Source organism: Lagenorhynchus albirostris, chromosome 4, assembly GCF_949774975.1.
Source record: "Lagenorhynchus albirostris chromosome 4, mLagAlb1.1, whole genome shotgun sequence".
Taxonomy (NCBI): Eukaryota; Metazoa; Chordata; class Mammalia; order Artiodactyla; family Delphinidae; genus Lagenorhynchus; species Lagenorhynchus albirostris.
In genome coordinates, this window is record NC_083098.1 from 81,160,774 (window position 1) to 81,177,572 (window position 16,799).

The window sequence follows — 16,799 nt, forward strand, 5'->3', positions numbered from 1 at the left end:
TTCTTGATAGTCAACATTCTTGATAGAATGGTGTACTTTCACTGACTTTTGTTCTTGCTTGTAACTGGATTCTTACGAATATTCAATCAGGCTCCCAACTTCAACATTTCTCTACTATTATCTCAAAATATTACCAATAACCGTCTTCTCAGAAAATCAAATAACAACCTATTATCACTCATCCTTGTCATCTTTTATATCAAAAAACTCTTTTCTCCTTGTAACTGGGCATCTCATGATCTTTAGATTTGGTCACGCTGTACTCTTCTTCAGTGATAGATTTTCTTCTGTCTTCATTAAACTTCCCATGTTGCCCAAGTTTCTCTATTAATTGCCATATCATTTCACATGCTAAAACATTGCCTTCATAAAGATAACGCTAATCAGTTTTGACATCTCTCCTTAATCTAAGTCGGAATCGTGGATTATTGGAAAGCTCCAATCTCTGTGACTAATGCTATGGTCTGAATGTTTGTGTTCACCCCAATTCACATGTTGGAATTCTAATGCCCAGTATGATAGTGTTAGAAGGTGGAGTCTTTGGGTGGCACTGCGGAGGAAGAAATTTTCCTCCATTCTTCCATGTCCTTCTGGCTGGTCTAAGAATTAAGTTGACATGCGAGAGATTAACAGGAGACAGTCAAACCAAAGCTTAATATCATGCTTACATGGGAGAGATCTAGGAGAACCAAATAACTCACCAAAATGGCTAAAATCCTCACTTTAAATACCGTCTTCTGTTAAAGATAAAAAGGATGTTGGGGGGTAGTGATTTGGGACTTCAGAGGGTAGGAAGACAATTGATGTGGAGGTGCAGAAGCAAATGTTTAGTAAAACATTGTTTGCTGGGCCCTGCAGAGACAATGGGACATAGAGTGGACTCTGATCTTTAGGCTCTGCCTAGAATTTCCCCCACCACATTTAGCCCATATTATTTGCAGATATCTACAGATATCTCTGGTGATAGTTTTATTTGGCAGCAGGCCCTCTATCTAAGTTCTTCAGGCAGTTCTTCCCAAGTCTTTTGGGCCTTGGTTGTTTTCAGCTTGAAATAATTCAAATGCCCAAAAGACATTTTGGGGTAGTTAATCCGGCTCCCCAACAGGGGAGCTAACATGAGAGCACGAGAGCATAGTTGTTAGGCCACGCTCTCGTGAATGGGATTAGTGCTCTTATAAAAGAGATCTCACAAAACTCCCTAGTCCTTTCTTCTACATGAAGGCATAAGAGGAAGTCCGTGATCCTGAGGGGAGCTCTCATGTGACCATGCTGGCACCCTGATCTCAGACTTCCAGACTCTAGAACTGTGAGAAATAAATTTTTGTTGTTTATAAAAACCCAGTCTGTGGTATTCTGTTATAGCAGCCCGGACAGACTTAAAGAACTTACTTCCAAGACTCTCCGGATTTCTCTTGAACTTTATAAGGAGTCATTATTTACTTTAATTTTTCTTAACCATACAGAGTTCCTCAAAATGCCAATAATACCCAATATCTCCCTTATTTGTTTTTACCTTTGTTACTCTCTACTCCTATTATATTATCAAACATAAAATCTTATACCATGAAGGCTTTTGTGAAATAATCAAAATAATAGCACTTGCACAGCTATTAAAACATTTTTTTCTGATCTCCTCTTATTAACGTTATTGCTTTTTACCTTAAACCATAGGTATCTCTTTGCTTCCCCTCTCTGTTTTACTATGAGTGGCAGAAGAGTAGAATGTTTCTAAAGCTAGACAAGTTTGCATTGAAACACATGGTCTGTGTTTCCAGTTAAAAGATGTTGGACAGAGATGTTAATTTTTATCCATCTTGCCATAACTTAGGGTTCTCAAATTCAAGTGAATATTAGGATCACTTGGGTACTTTAAGATTACTGAACATCGGGCTTCCCTGGTGCGCAGTGGTTGAGAGGCCGCCTGCCGATGCAGGGGACATGGGTTCGTGCCCCCATCTGGGAAGATCCCACATGCCACGGAGCGGCTGGGCCCGTGAACCATGGCTGCTAAGCCTGCGCGTCCGGAGCCTGTGCTCCGCAACGGGAGAGGCCACAACAGTGAGAGGCCCGCATAACGCAAAAAAAAAAAAAAAAAAAAAAAAAAAGATTACTGAACATAGAATTATACTTCTTGATATATCAATTTAATTGGTCTGGAATATGGACTGGACATGGGGATTTTTTTAATTTCCAAGGTTTTCATAATGCTACTCCAACATTGAGGACACTAATTGAAAGTTAGCTGCCCATCTTTTTTCCCGAATTTTTTCACAGTACTTAGTACAATAATTCTCACATGCTTTTAATAGCTCCATAATTATTTGTTGATTGAAGGACTATGTTGTTCCATGTTGGTAGTTCCCAGATGTGCCTGAAATAAGGAAAAACAAAGCCTATAACAGGGCACTTGTTAAAAAGGCATGAGAAAAAGTTACATAACAGAGTTGTTGGTCACTTTAGAACAACTTATTTAGTGTTAGCAAGCAAAACAGTGAAATAAACTTGAGAGTCATTCAGATTCAATTGCAATGGTTTCCAAAGTAAAGAGTAAAAAGATGAATGTTTATCTGGTAGAAAATTTTTGTTTAGTTCATAGGGACCTTTGAGGTGAAGGCAGTGTGTGTCTTTAGCAATGAGACCTTTGCTCAGTATCTGGCTTCTGAGGTTGTATTCAAGTGTTTAACATGCATTTCTCAGGTTTTTATTATGGCAGATAACCCAAACAGAACCCAAAAAACTTTCAGGAAATAAAAGCCTCAAAAATATGCAAAACTCATTTTGGCTTTCTCATTGATGATCTAGTTCAATTCTGTTTTTATCATTTGCTTATGGAACATGTTAATACTTATGGAATTGTGTCTATATTCCATATTCTGTGCTAGGATATGTAATTAAATGATGAAGAAGATATGATCTATGCCCTCAAAATACATATAGACTGATGGAGAAGGTAAATGAGTAAAGAAAGAAACTAAAGTAGAAAAATGCAATGTGATGAATACTAGGTATTGCGTATGCACAGAGAGCAGTGAGGTCAGCCATAGAAAAGTCAGGAAAACTGTCTGGCAAAAGAAAAGGCTAAAATTATCATCTCTATTCTTTCTTGTCTTTTGTGATTCTCTAATCTTACTATTCTAATGTGTCTACAAATTGAATTCTGTAAGACTACAAAAATTTTCTTAGGAAGCAGTAAATGTGATGTTTACAGTGGACTAGCAATGTTAGTATGCAGCCATGGTATAGGTTAGAAAGGACCTGGGGTTGCATTATTAGAGAAAATTAAAGAAAATTTGGAGAGAAAGAAAAACAACAGTAGCAGGCTCATATTTTATTTTTCAGAAATCATAAATTTGATGGTTTGGGAAAGCATTGGCTAAGAGCACTGAGGTATTTAAACACTGGTAATAGTGAGATCTGATTGTCTAATGAGTTGTCTAAAGCATGTTAGGAAAGACTGAATTAATAATCACAACACACATATGCACAATATACACATACAGAAATGAAAAGCAATATTGATCACATTTTAAAAATATTGATGGTAGACCCAAGTACCTTGAGAAGATTTAGAAAACATAAAAAAATAGAAAATAAAATAAATTAAATTAAAACAGTGAGCAAATATAGGAATATTCCACTATTTTTTTCCCCAAGAGTCTTCTTAAACTTTGTAATTCTTGGTGGTGGAGCAAGATGTGTGCATGTTCTATTTGTTAGATTTAGAACACAACCAAATTCAGTCTAAAGCTGAAGTTCTCTAAATTTTGATAACAGAAACCCTTTATACTCTTAAAAATTGATGAGTACTCCAAAAAAATTTATTTTGGGGATTATATCTAACAATATTTACTGTATTAGAAATTAAAACTGATAAATTAAAAAGAAAAATTTTAATGGAGTAATTTAAATATAATAATAAAGCTATTATATATTAATATAATAGCATATTTTTATAAAAAAAGTATTTTTCAAACCAAAAGAAATATTGAGAAGAGTAGTATTGTATGGTATTTCTGTATATCTAATGTCTGGATTAATAGAAGACAGCTAGAGTCACACACTTTCTTCTATGGTCAATGTATTTCAATATGTTTTTCTTGGTATCTGCAAATAAAATCTGGTTCCCACTGATATACAGTTAGAAAAGAGAGTAATATTTTAACAGCCTTTGTTAGATAATTTGGGCTATTCTTCCTTGATATTACACCAAAACTCTACATGTAGTAGTTTTTATAAGTTAGTTGCAATGGAGATTGTGAAAATATTTTATGACATTTTCATATTATGTTACAATCAAAAATTTATTGTCCCTTTTGCAATTTGAATGACTCTTTTACCCTTGTATAATTTTGTGACAGCATTTACTGATCGTTTGGAAAATATTGGCTCACTAAATCATGCAAGTCCTCAAAATGTTGACACGCTTCATTATACAATTTAAAATATCACATTTGTTAATATAATCATTGAACTCATCAGAATATTGAAGCTGTCAGGCTTACGATGATGCAGCAAGTTTTCCAAAACTCTAACTTTTTCTTGAAAGCTTGAATTTTTTCATTGGCAATAAGTCCTGTCAGTTATTTTCCTTGAAGTGACAGGCTTACTTGACTTCTTTTTGACAAAATACCTGCTCAGTACCCAAATCTGATTATCCAGTTTATCTGTCAGTTATTCTTTAAAATGGTATCCTATGGAACAATATGACTATTCAGGTCACAACTCAAACAACTGCAGAAGTGTAGTTCCCTCTACAAAGGCTACTGTCTTGATTTATGCTAAGCCACCAACAATTTCACAAATGATATTTTTCACCTCAGCGCAAATATCAATAAGATAAAAAAGGCAAATAATGTCTTACTATTATTATTAGAATAATTTTGACCTAGGAGGCCTCCTGAATATGTCTCAGAGACTCCCAGGGGTCCACTGACCACACTTTGCTCTAGACAGATATGTAATACTAACATGAAGCACAAATGCAGGGGAAAAAATATGTGTACTATATGTACGTGCACATATGTGCATGGACTTATATATATGTGTGCTATGGGCTGAATTGTGTCCCTCCACAATTTATATGTTGAAGTCCTCCAATGTGATAGTATTTGGAGATGGGGCCTTTGGGAGGTAATTAAGTCATGATAGTGGTGCCCCCATGATGGGATTAGTGCTCTTATAAGAAAAGGCAACTCTTTCTCTCTACTATGTGAAGATATAAGAAGGCAACAGTCCGCAACCCAGGAAGAGAGTTCTCACCAGAACCTAATTATGCTGGCACTCTGGTCTCAGACTCCCCAGCCTCCAGAACTGTGAGAAATAAATGTCTATTGTTTAAGCCACCTAATTTATATATTTTATTATAGAAGTCCGAGATGATGAATACAACATGCATATACTCAAAGTTGTGTTATTCTTATTGATTTATAAGCATGAATCTTACTGAAAATACTAGGGATGTGTATCTGTATAGAATTTGCAAGTATTCTGAAGTATTTCATAGACGATGATTAGGAAACATCTTAACGGGCTTCTATTCAAATCCTTGTCACTGGCATAATGGGGAAATTTGTTAATATGCACCAGAATATAAAACAAACAAATAAACAATAATTTAGAAAGAGTCCCATAGTATTGAGTGCACACCTCAATTAAGACAAAATGTAAGTCATGAGACATGATAATTTGGTGGGCTAGGATGGAAACAGAAGAAACTAATATATAATAGAGGATGGTAAGATAGATATTTTTATCAGAAGGAGGGATATGAGTTTGAATCTATTGGGAAGGTAAACACTGACAAGCATTTATTTTAAAAATAAAATTTTGAGTGTCACTATGTGCTAGACATCATTAGAGATAACAGATGACAACTGTAAACAATACTGATCTGCTCCTTGCCCTCCTAGGGTTTACAGTATAGTGAGTGCTACAGATAAGTGACAAGCATTAGTATAAAGTGAGATAGGTGGGATGTTGCTAACAGAAAACGATTATGAATGGTTATTCAAGAGTGGTAAGCTGTGGATTTTAATTGATGACATGCTAGGCCAAAATAATGATTTGGTCAAAAGTATATGAATTAGGGCTTCCCTGGTGGCGCAGTGGTTGAGAGTCCGCCTGCCGATGCAGGGGACACGCGTTCGTGCCCCGGTCCGGGAAGATCCCACATGCCGCGGAGCGGCTGGGCCTGTGAGCCATGGCCGCTGAGCCTGTGCGTCCAGAGCCTGTGCTCTGCAACGGGAGAGGCCACAACAGTGAGAGGCCCGCGTACAGCAAAAAAAAAAAAAAAAAAAAAAAAAAAACGTATATGAATTAGTTAGGAAAGAACAGTGGATGAAGGCTAAGAGACAAGGAAGAAAGAAATTATTATACTCTATGTAAGAGACTACCAGCACTCTATACACTCAGGAAGGATTGAAAAAATAGGGACATCAATATAGCAAAGCCACAAGTTGGATTCCTTAATTGAATGTGAGTCCGTAACATATACAAGGCTGGCTTCTCTGTCAATGTCCTACTTGATCTTCTCTACTCTAGTTGAATTTCCCTTTCTCAGCAAACCATGTTCTTTTTTTTGCATGCTTGCTGGACTGCCTTCTTCAGGACCACCTTATTATGTGACTACCCATCTCATTCCTCCAACAAAAACCTAATCCTATTCACTGTGCACCATGGCTCTTTCTATCTGCCTTAATTTTGACATTTCTCACCCATGCATCATATTTGTTTATGTGTCTTAATAGAGTGTTCAAAGTGAGCTTCTGTTATAGCAATGTTTTTACCAACAGCCAAACTGTTAGGACTGACATCTTGGCCTTTTAAAACTTATTTGGGGAATTCTCTATCATTCTTACCCTAGGGAAGAGAAATAATTTGGAAACATAATTAGTAGACCCCTGAATCCATTTTCTCTACATACACTACAGTTTTATAGGAACAGATTTTAAATGACTTTTGCAAATCATCAAAATTTTCAGTAAATGTAAACATTCTTTTTTTTTTCTGAGTTGAAAACATTTCAAAGAATTGAGAGTTTATGTATCTAACAGATGGTTCAATTTGGTCTACAAAGTTCAGTGTATCTCAGGATAACTGGTTGTGGATAGCAAGGTAATGTGACTGAACTGTGATTGAGTATAACACATAAATAAAGCATACCTGTAAAACTGTTCAAAGCAATAGTTAATTGTTCCACCTGGAATAGCACAGAACAGTTGAAAGTGTTCTGATAGTACCATTTGTCTGCTAATTCACTTAACATTGGCTTTTTGCAACTTCAGATCATATTTCTGCAAACCAAACCAAGTACCTGAACTAACTCAATTCTTCCAACTCTCTAGTAAACAGATGAAATAAGCCAACCCACATCTAGACAAATTAAAAATAGACACAGGAAGCCAATTAGCTGGACCATCTGATTGCTGCCTTCATAATAAGAAATAGCAATGAGAGATTACACTTATATATATTTTTTTAATCGTTTTAGAAACTCTGATGCAGCACAAATATAAAACCTCACATTTTCAGATGGATTTTTGACAAATGTTAAAACAGGTTAATATCAAAATAATAATATAGAAAAGATAACTTGTAGCAGGATAACAGACCCAATGAATAACTCTAAAACTTTATAAGTATTTTAGTTGCTTTTTGTGTATTCTATTGAATTTGAAACTTAGTCCTGTGAGATAAAGTAAATATTGTCTGTATGTTATAGATGAATAGTTGTCTCAGGTAAGTCATCTATCTAATATCACCCAGAGCTTGATGGCAGATCTGACTAAAATCCATGGATTTTTATTCCAAATAAAATGTTTTAATCTCCAGAACTCACTGACTTCTCAAAATAATAATAAAAATAATTTCAAAGGATAAGATAAAATCACCTTACCTTTTTCAAGAGTTTTAGCTAAGAGAATTTGTTGGATTCAATTGTCTAGGAAGTAAAATGAAGTAATACTGAATCGGCAAAAAGAGAAGTATTGGAAACAGAAACTGTGAAGAAAATGGTGGGAACAGTAATGATGAAGTGGCCTTTGGAAGAGAGTTGAGTGCAACTTGTGAAAGCCTTATGCTAAATTTGCCAGGTCAAAATGATGTTGATTTTTATGTAGGAAATTGACTTCACTCTCTTCCAGGTTTACAGCTGCAACTCATGGCCAGTCATTTGAGCCAAGTTTGAGCTTTTGATCCTTCTACTGAAAGTATGATTTCAATGTCCTCAAAGGAGGCAGTATGAGTAGAGTGAGCAGTGGAACAGACAGGAACAAAGGATTCAACCTTGCCTGGGTTCCAATCTTGATAGTTGAGTGACCTTGGCTCAGTTACTTAAAACTATTGTCTCTCAGTTTTCTCAGCTATAGATTGAAAATAATAATAGAACCTACCTAATACAATGGCTGTGAATATTAAGATAATATGTGTAAAGTTTAAGAACAATGTCTGACACAGAGCAAAGAATGATAGCAGTTATTGACTTTGTACATGAAACAGAAATATCAGACTACAGTAGGGCAGCTAGCATATTTGGGTTGTAAGAAGGTCGAGGTTTGTTTGTGCAAAAGAAAATGAAGGAAAAAGATGTAGATGTGGACAGTGCAGTCTCCAGATAATAGTAGGAATGAAGGAATGAGAGGATATTTGGATACTGGGAACCTAAGAAGAAGAGGGGAAAAAAAATTGGGAAGCAGAATTCTTGCCTGGAAGGCATTTAGAAAGTTGAGCTGAAGTTAAGAATTAAGCTAAGGGATATATTATTCCTTGCCCTTTTAGGGAATATTTTATGGAAGAATTCTTAATGATAAAATGTATACGTACATGCATAACACACACATACATAGAGCTAACCAAACTGAATTCAGTAAGAAAAAATGTAAATCAATTGATATCCTACCTGCACAGATTTCTCAAGTGTCTGCCCCTCCCTACAACCTCTTTTCTCAAATTTTAGTTTTTCGGGGTTTTTACAAATTATAATGTATCATTGTAACTATCCACATAAGAAGAATAATGAAATCAGGTTGATTTAAAGAAAATTAGCTCAAGCATTAAATTTGTGAGGTATTATCAGCATTGTTTTTTAAATGTGAAATTATAGATTAATTAATGAGTCTATTAGACCTATCTCCAAAAATTGGAGTTTCATTCTTCTCTTAAGATCAGCCTATGATACAGATGATGGCTAAAGAAGAATCTTGAAATATTGTACTTTTTAAAAATGCACTTGATTATTAATGTGAAGGATTTGAATCAAAGTCAGTGATACTTATTCATTTGTAAGGACTACAGTTTCCATTAATTATCACTGCTTTTCAGAAGGTGGTTTTTATAATTGGAACCAGCGGCTACTGTTAGGTCATTTATTCTGATGAAATGTAACTTTGTTCAATTATAACAACCCATAGAAAGGAGTGTTTCAATTAAATTATATTCTCATCACATACACAGTAAAATTAAGTTCAGTTCCTTCTCTGCAGCATCTACATTTAAAAGATCAATTTTTTTTTGTGGCCTCTCTCGTTGCGGAGCACAAGCTCCGGACGCGCAGGCTCACCGGCCATGGCTCACGGGCCCAGCCGCTCCGCGGCATGTGGGATCTTCCCGGACCGGGGCACGAACCCGTGTTCCCTGCATTGGCAGGAGGACTCTCAATCACTGCGCCACCAGGGAAGCCCAAAAAGCTCAATTCTGAATGACACTTCTCCTTTTCATTCTCCACTTCACTCCTCCTCCTGGCTTTTGACCTCTGGGTCTTGGAACCATGCCAGATGTATTGATATCTTTGATCTCATTAACATGTTTAGTATTTCATTTTTTTTTTCTGTTCCCATCTAGTTAAAATAGATTAGTACTCATAGATATTAAGTTACAAAGCCCAAGTCAGTGCACTAAGATATTGTAAGCCAAGGCAGGCATTTAGTTCTTGCTTTCATTTAAATAATTATTTAAAGATTGGAACAAAAGGACCTTGAGAGGTTATTTAGTCTGTCTCTTACATCTTAGGCAAAGTTATTCCTAAAATAGGTGCATGATAATCTTTTTCACTCCTACAGTATCCCCAGAAAGGGAGTTTAAACTCTACCTTGGCATCTTTTTCTAGTCTATAAAAACACTCAATATTGCCTTAGTCTCAGACTTAAATTTCTAATTTCATTTTATCACTTCTTTATCTTTAGAAGAAGTAATTGAATGATTTTCTCTGCAATAATCTCATATCCTTTCAACTATTTTCTTTCCTTCTACTTCCTCTTTTGCATTCTCAATTCCACTGCAAGAGTTACTTGTACAGATACAGTGATAAATTTCAATAATATACCAGTGCCAAAGATGCAAAAAATAACCTGACTGACAAATAAGTATTTAATCCCTAGTTGCACTCTGCTTTCCCAGTGGTTAAAAACATTTCTTACATTCTTACAAACTCAAGAGAGCTGGGTTGGATGAAATGGTGATAATTAAAATGCATACTTTATAAAATATATATGTCAAACCTTTGACTCTTTGAGTGTTATGCTCCCTTTCTCACATCTATAATCACTAAAAACTTTGTGTGAAAGTTAATTTAAAGCAAATATTAAGAAAACATATTTGTGGCAACTAACCTCAACCTAGGTTTGAGAAAGTCAGAATGGGAAAAAGATGATATTTGAGGATAGTTTTTATATTTAAATAAGAGAGACATTTTCTTGTGCACTCTCTGTAGTTTAACTCTTTTTCTTCTACTAATTTCTAGAGTCATACTTATTATTTCTTATAACAACTCCATGCTATCCAGCCTAGTAGCCATCCAAAGTTGTCACTGTCCCTTGAGAGACAGAGTTAATTGTGATGCAATGGTAATTTTTGAATTTCAAAGTATTGTCTAAATCTTCTCCAATTCCACTTTTGAATAAAAGTAATTTATTTCAGGGCTCACTCAGTATTGGCAGTGATGGAAATGACCAGTGTTTAAGATTCATCAAAGCCTAATTGTCTACATGAAATTTTCCACACCATGGAAGACAGGCTATATACTGGCCAAACCTGACTCAGAGAAACTTGCAAAATGTTATAAGGAATTCCAAATATACTAACTTTCATATTTCATCAACCCCTTACATACTTTGGTATAACTTCATAATTTAACAAACAAAGACAAAAAACCTTGGGCCATAAGCAGAGAAAACCTTACCTACAGGGTCAGACTGTTGTGTCTGCCTCTGTCCTTTGTCCAGCCTTATCTCAGATTCTATTTTCACCTCATAGATTTTAGAATTTTGTGCTTTTTAGGATCCAGCCATTAAAAAGGAGGATACTGAGCTTTATTAAGTATCTTGATACTCTATGCCACACCTGGAAAAATCCTCTGAATGTATATAATTTTCACGGATTTATCAAATAGTCCAAGGTTGGGAACTGTGTGTTCTATTTAATTGGCTGGAAAGGAAAGTAACTATAGCTGGGATTTCAAAGTCTTCTAGCTTTACAGGTCAGCAAATAAGTAAAGGAAAAAGTTTGACTTAGTTTTCAGATATCTGTATAATTAAGACCAGAATAACTCAACAGCTAGAAACTCTTAGGAGACTGCTTTTCTCAGTCTTAAACTGGGACTGGCAGCTGACTTATTGGGAAAATAAAGGGAAAAATGTTAAAGGATAAAAACATCCATGTGCAAATTATTCAACTACTTGGTCTATAGAAGCATTTACTGTATTTGTCCAAGTAAGATTTATTTCTATTTCATATTCCCTTAATATTTTTCCAAGAAACTTTTACTTATATATTTGTAAAATATGTTGAACCAAGTATACTATAAATATTTAATTCAATTTAAAGGATGAGTATCTAGTAAATTCATATATAAATAATGCGTTACAAAATAAATTACACTTTTCATATTTCAGGACATTGTGCTTTAAAATAAACAAATGTTAAAACATTAAAGCATTCAGGTTTTTTTAATTAGTTGTCAGAAAAATTTACACCTGTAAGAATTAAGAGTTTTATGATTTGCATAGTTGGAATTCAATAAGCATGTTTAAGTGATTTTTAAAAACTGGTGGTTAAGCAAATATTCAACTTTTACATAGAATTGAACAGAATCTTCACATCTGAACATACAGCTTTAAAATAATTTACAGATATATTTTTACCAATATATGCTATCTCAAATTTTATTTCCTTAGGATTCTCTTTTATGAAAGAAATGAACATATGAAGAGTTGTTTGTGCTTTTTATTAATTTAATTGGAGACAAAGACAATGGTATTTTGATGAACTTGTTTCCGTAATGTGGATAATGATAACATCTTTGCATGCATAAAATTGTTTTGAAAAATAGTCAAACAGGCTCACCAACACCTTTTAAGATTAAAATTAAATTTAGCTGTCAAATAAACTAAAATCTAAATTGCTTAGAAAACTGGATTTATGGCAGACTAACAAGCAGGTCATATGTGAATTTCATATACTGCTTCTTGAAGTTGTAAATTGAAGAAAACTTATTCAAACTGCTTGAGGGAAATATGTTATTCTGTTTATGTTAAAAGCTGTGAGCAAGAAAACTTAATGGAAATTGGGTGCATTGCTATATTGCTTCAAGCTCCTTTAGTTACAGAGCTGAAGAGATATTTAATTTTAAGTTCTAATAAGAATATCCATGTGACAAAAGAAAATTGTAACTTTTTAAAAGAAGTTCTGACATATTTAGTGAATAAAGGGAAATAGAAGACAAAAGCAAGGAAGATATGTCTTTCTGGATTCTTTTTTTTCCTGGGAAGGTTTTTGCCACTTTTTTTTTTAAATTTTATTTATTTTTTATACAGTAGGTTCTTATTAGTTATCTATTTTATACATATTAGTGTATACATGTCAATCCCCATCTCCCAGTTCTTCCCACCACCACCAACCCCCACCACTTTCCCTGCCTGGTGTCCATACGTTTGTTCTCTACATGTGTGTCTCTATTTCTGCCCTGCAAACCAGTTCATCTGTACCATTTTTCTAGGTTCCACACATATGCGCTAATATACGATATTTGTTTTTCTCTTTCTGACTTACTTCACTCTGTATGACAGTCTCTAGATCCATCCATGTCTCTACAAATGACATAATTTCATTCTCTTTCATGGCTGAGTAATATCCCATTGTATATATGTACCACATCTTCTTTATCCATTCATCTGTTGATGGGCATTTAGGTTGCTTCCATGACCTGGCTATTGTAAATAATGCTGCAATGAACATTGGGGTGCATGTGTCTTTTTGAATTGTGGTTTTCTCTGGATATATGCCAGTAGTGGGATTGCTGGGTCATATGGTAATTCTATTTTTAGTTTTTTTAAGGAACCTCCATACTGTTCTCCATAGTGGCTGTATCAATTTACATTCCCACCAACAGTGCAAGAGGGTTCCCTTTTCTCCACACCCTCTCCAGCATTTCTTGTTTGTAGATTTTCTGATGATGCCCATTCTAACTGGTGTGAGATGATACCGCATTGTAGTTTTGATTTGCATTTCTCTAATAATTAGTGATGTTGGGCAGATTTCATGTGCTTCTTGGCCATCTGTATGTCTTCTTTGGAGAAATGTCTATTTAGGTCTTCTGCCCATTTTTGGATTGGGTTGTTTGTTTTTTTAATATTGAGCTGCATGAGCTGTTTATATATTTTGGAGATTAATCCTTTGTCTGCTGATTCATTTGCAAATATTTTCTCCCATCCTGAGGGTTGTCTTTTCATCTTGTTTGTAGTTTCCTTTGCTTTGCAAAAGCTTTTAAGTTTCCTTAGGTCTCATTTGTGTATTTTTGTTTTTATTTCTGTTACTCTGGGAGGTGGATCAGAAAAGATCTTGCTGTGATTTATGTCAAAGAATGTTCTTCCTATGTTTTCCTCTCTTTCTGGATTCTTAAAAAAATGTGACTATTTACCTTATAATTTACAAAAGTGTAGGATCTAATAAAATATTTCATATGAGATACTGAAATGTTTAAGTCACTAGAATTGTTTTCATTGCCAAAAGAATTAACCAATTAATGAGCACTTCTATGTCATCTCCTCCATGAATATAATAATGACCCACATGACAGGAGCTGGCCTTACTGATGAATAGCAATTCTCCTGCTAGGGACAAAGGGAGGAGGAGCATTGGCCAGGGGTGATAATCTGAAGAAAGAACATTGATAGATGACCCAGGATGGGAGTATAAGAGATGCCTCAGTATGGAACCTGAAACTAGAGTGCAGTCAGGTCCTCTTGACTGGCTTAGATAGCTGCTGACTCCAGAACTGATCATCTCCTACTCAGTGGAAGTAAATGCAGAGAAACAAAAATCGTTTTACTTATGATGTTTCTTTTAAAAATACATAAATTGTTACTCGATAATAATGTTAATGGGTAACATTAAAATTTAGAGTCTTGCATATTTAATGCTTTAGGATTTAGTCATAGCCATAGCAAGTCTGGTACAGAAAGAGCATCCCTTATAAATGAGAATGATTTGGACACTGTAGTCAAAGTGAGTCATACAAGAGAGTATTGCTAATGCCCAAGATAATTAGGTCCTGGCAGACAACAATGGAGCAGCCTATGAAAGCAAGAAAACAAAACAACAACAATAAAACAAAACTCTACAAAAGTCAAAAAATCTTTAGATACAGAAGTTATTTGTGCAACTAACCATGTTATCCCCAAGGCCTATCTGGAAGAATCATGTGTTTTAAGAGAAGGGAGGTTTAACAAGAGAAAGAGGAACTGCACATGGAGCTTGCACAGCCAAAAACTTGAGCGCTCTTTAACTCTGGCCACTTGAATGAAACTTAATGGGTGCATTTTCGTTAATCCATAATTTATCTTAGAGCAATTGTTTCCTTAGAGTGGCTTGATATGTCAAGTATTATTATTTATGTTATTTTCCAAGTGACTTTTAATTCAATTCAATTTCTTCTCATCCTTTCTACTAAAAGAAATTCTGAGTGCGTTCCTTTTCAAGGATATCATCATCTGGATTTCTATGTTTATCTCTCTACCACACTTTCTCCATGTTTACCTGGAGTCAGTTCGTTAAGATTTCATACAAAGATTTTTTTTTTCTCGGTCTTGACATTCATCTGCCTTTCTGTATCATGGGTTCTCATGGTGGCTGATACTACATTAACATGCCATTCTCAGATTTTCAATGTGCTCAACTTAATTTTCAACGTAAAGACACATCAAACTTACTATGAAGCTTACTGCATTCAAAATAGAACTTTTACAATACCCTTTGCTTTTTAAATACAACTAACTTTTAAAAAGGAAGGATTTTGCATAATTAAAGCTTTTAATAAACGTATAGGTGATTTATTAGATCCTATTAATCCCAAGCTTGGAGGAAAACGCAGAAAATCCTCTTAGTTTTAGGCTGGTATAACCTGCTTTTCTCTTTCTGTTCTATTTCCTACTGTATCACCTATGTGTTAGTCACCTGTACACAAAGAGAGAGCTTTCCAGAATCTTAAAACCATATAATTTTGGTAAATAACTGGAATACATATTCTCTGTTTGGCATTTTAGATTCCATAAGAATGGCAACTATTTTTTCATGTTTCTACAAGATCATCTTTTGACACTGAAAAACTGTTTGATGACAAAAGAGAAACTGTATACTTTGTAAGTCAGAGAAGACTATCCAGATGGTAAATGACACTGAGTGTTTTACCAGCAGATTGTCTTTCTCTGACTGGAGGCCAACAAAATGTACTTTGAGAATTCTAGGCATTAAGCAGGGAAGAAGGGCTAGGAAGACAGACTGTCATTGACTAAGTACCAGAGGACTCTTCACCCAGAAGAGCTCATTGCTAAAGGACTTTTTGATTGTACTCTCATAAACCTTAAATATAGCTTTAAACATTGGAAATGTACTGAACACAAGTTAAGATCCATAGATTAAAAATGAATTACATTAAAAAATCTTTAAAAGCATTTAGAATAAGTTATTCTATTTCAGATATGCATTAGGTTTCAGGTGACAGAAATTTCCCAACGTTGTTTCAGTTCTATGTTTTTGTCATCAATCACTTTAGTTTCCAGTCTGCATTTAAAAGAAAACTAATAGAAGATAATTTCATTTTCATGATACTATAGGAACAGTTTTCTGTCACTTACTAGCTGAGTAAACTTTTCAAACTATTGAAACTTATCAGAGTACCTTAATTTCTTTGAATCAATTTCCTAGTATGTAAAGGTGAGAGAAGATCAGGAGACCACTTGAGGCCAGATTAAAGGAGTACAGGCCCTGTACACACTTTAATCCTATCAGCAACTCCACCCTTGAACCATTGCTAGCAAACTCCTCACCTAACTCCCTTGGGTTGGGACACACAGTTTCGAGGACAAGAGCCCACTGTGTCCCTCTTTGCCTGGTAAAACAATAAAGCAATTCTTTTCTACTTCACCCAAAACTCTGTCTCTGAGATTCGATTTGGCACTGGTGCACTGAAGCTGAGCTTTCGGCATCAGCTTCAAACAACCAAAATTTATCCTCACAGTTCAAATGGCTGGAAGTCCAAAAATCTAGGTGTCAGCCAGGTTGTTTCTTTGTGGGAACTCTATAGGAAAATCTTTCTGAATCAGTTCAGGGTGTTATAATAACACCATAGTCTGAGTGTTTTAAATAAAAAACATTTATTTCTCACAGTTCTGGAGGCTGGAAAGCCCAGAATCAAGGCGCCAGCAGATTCATTTCTGATGAGAGCCCTCTTCCTGGTTTGCAGATGACCGTTTTCTCATTGTATCCTCACATGGCAGAGAGAGCTCTGGTCTCTTTCTCTTCTTATAGAT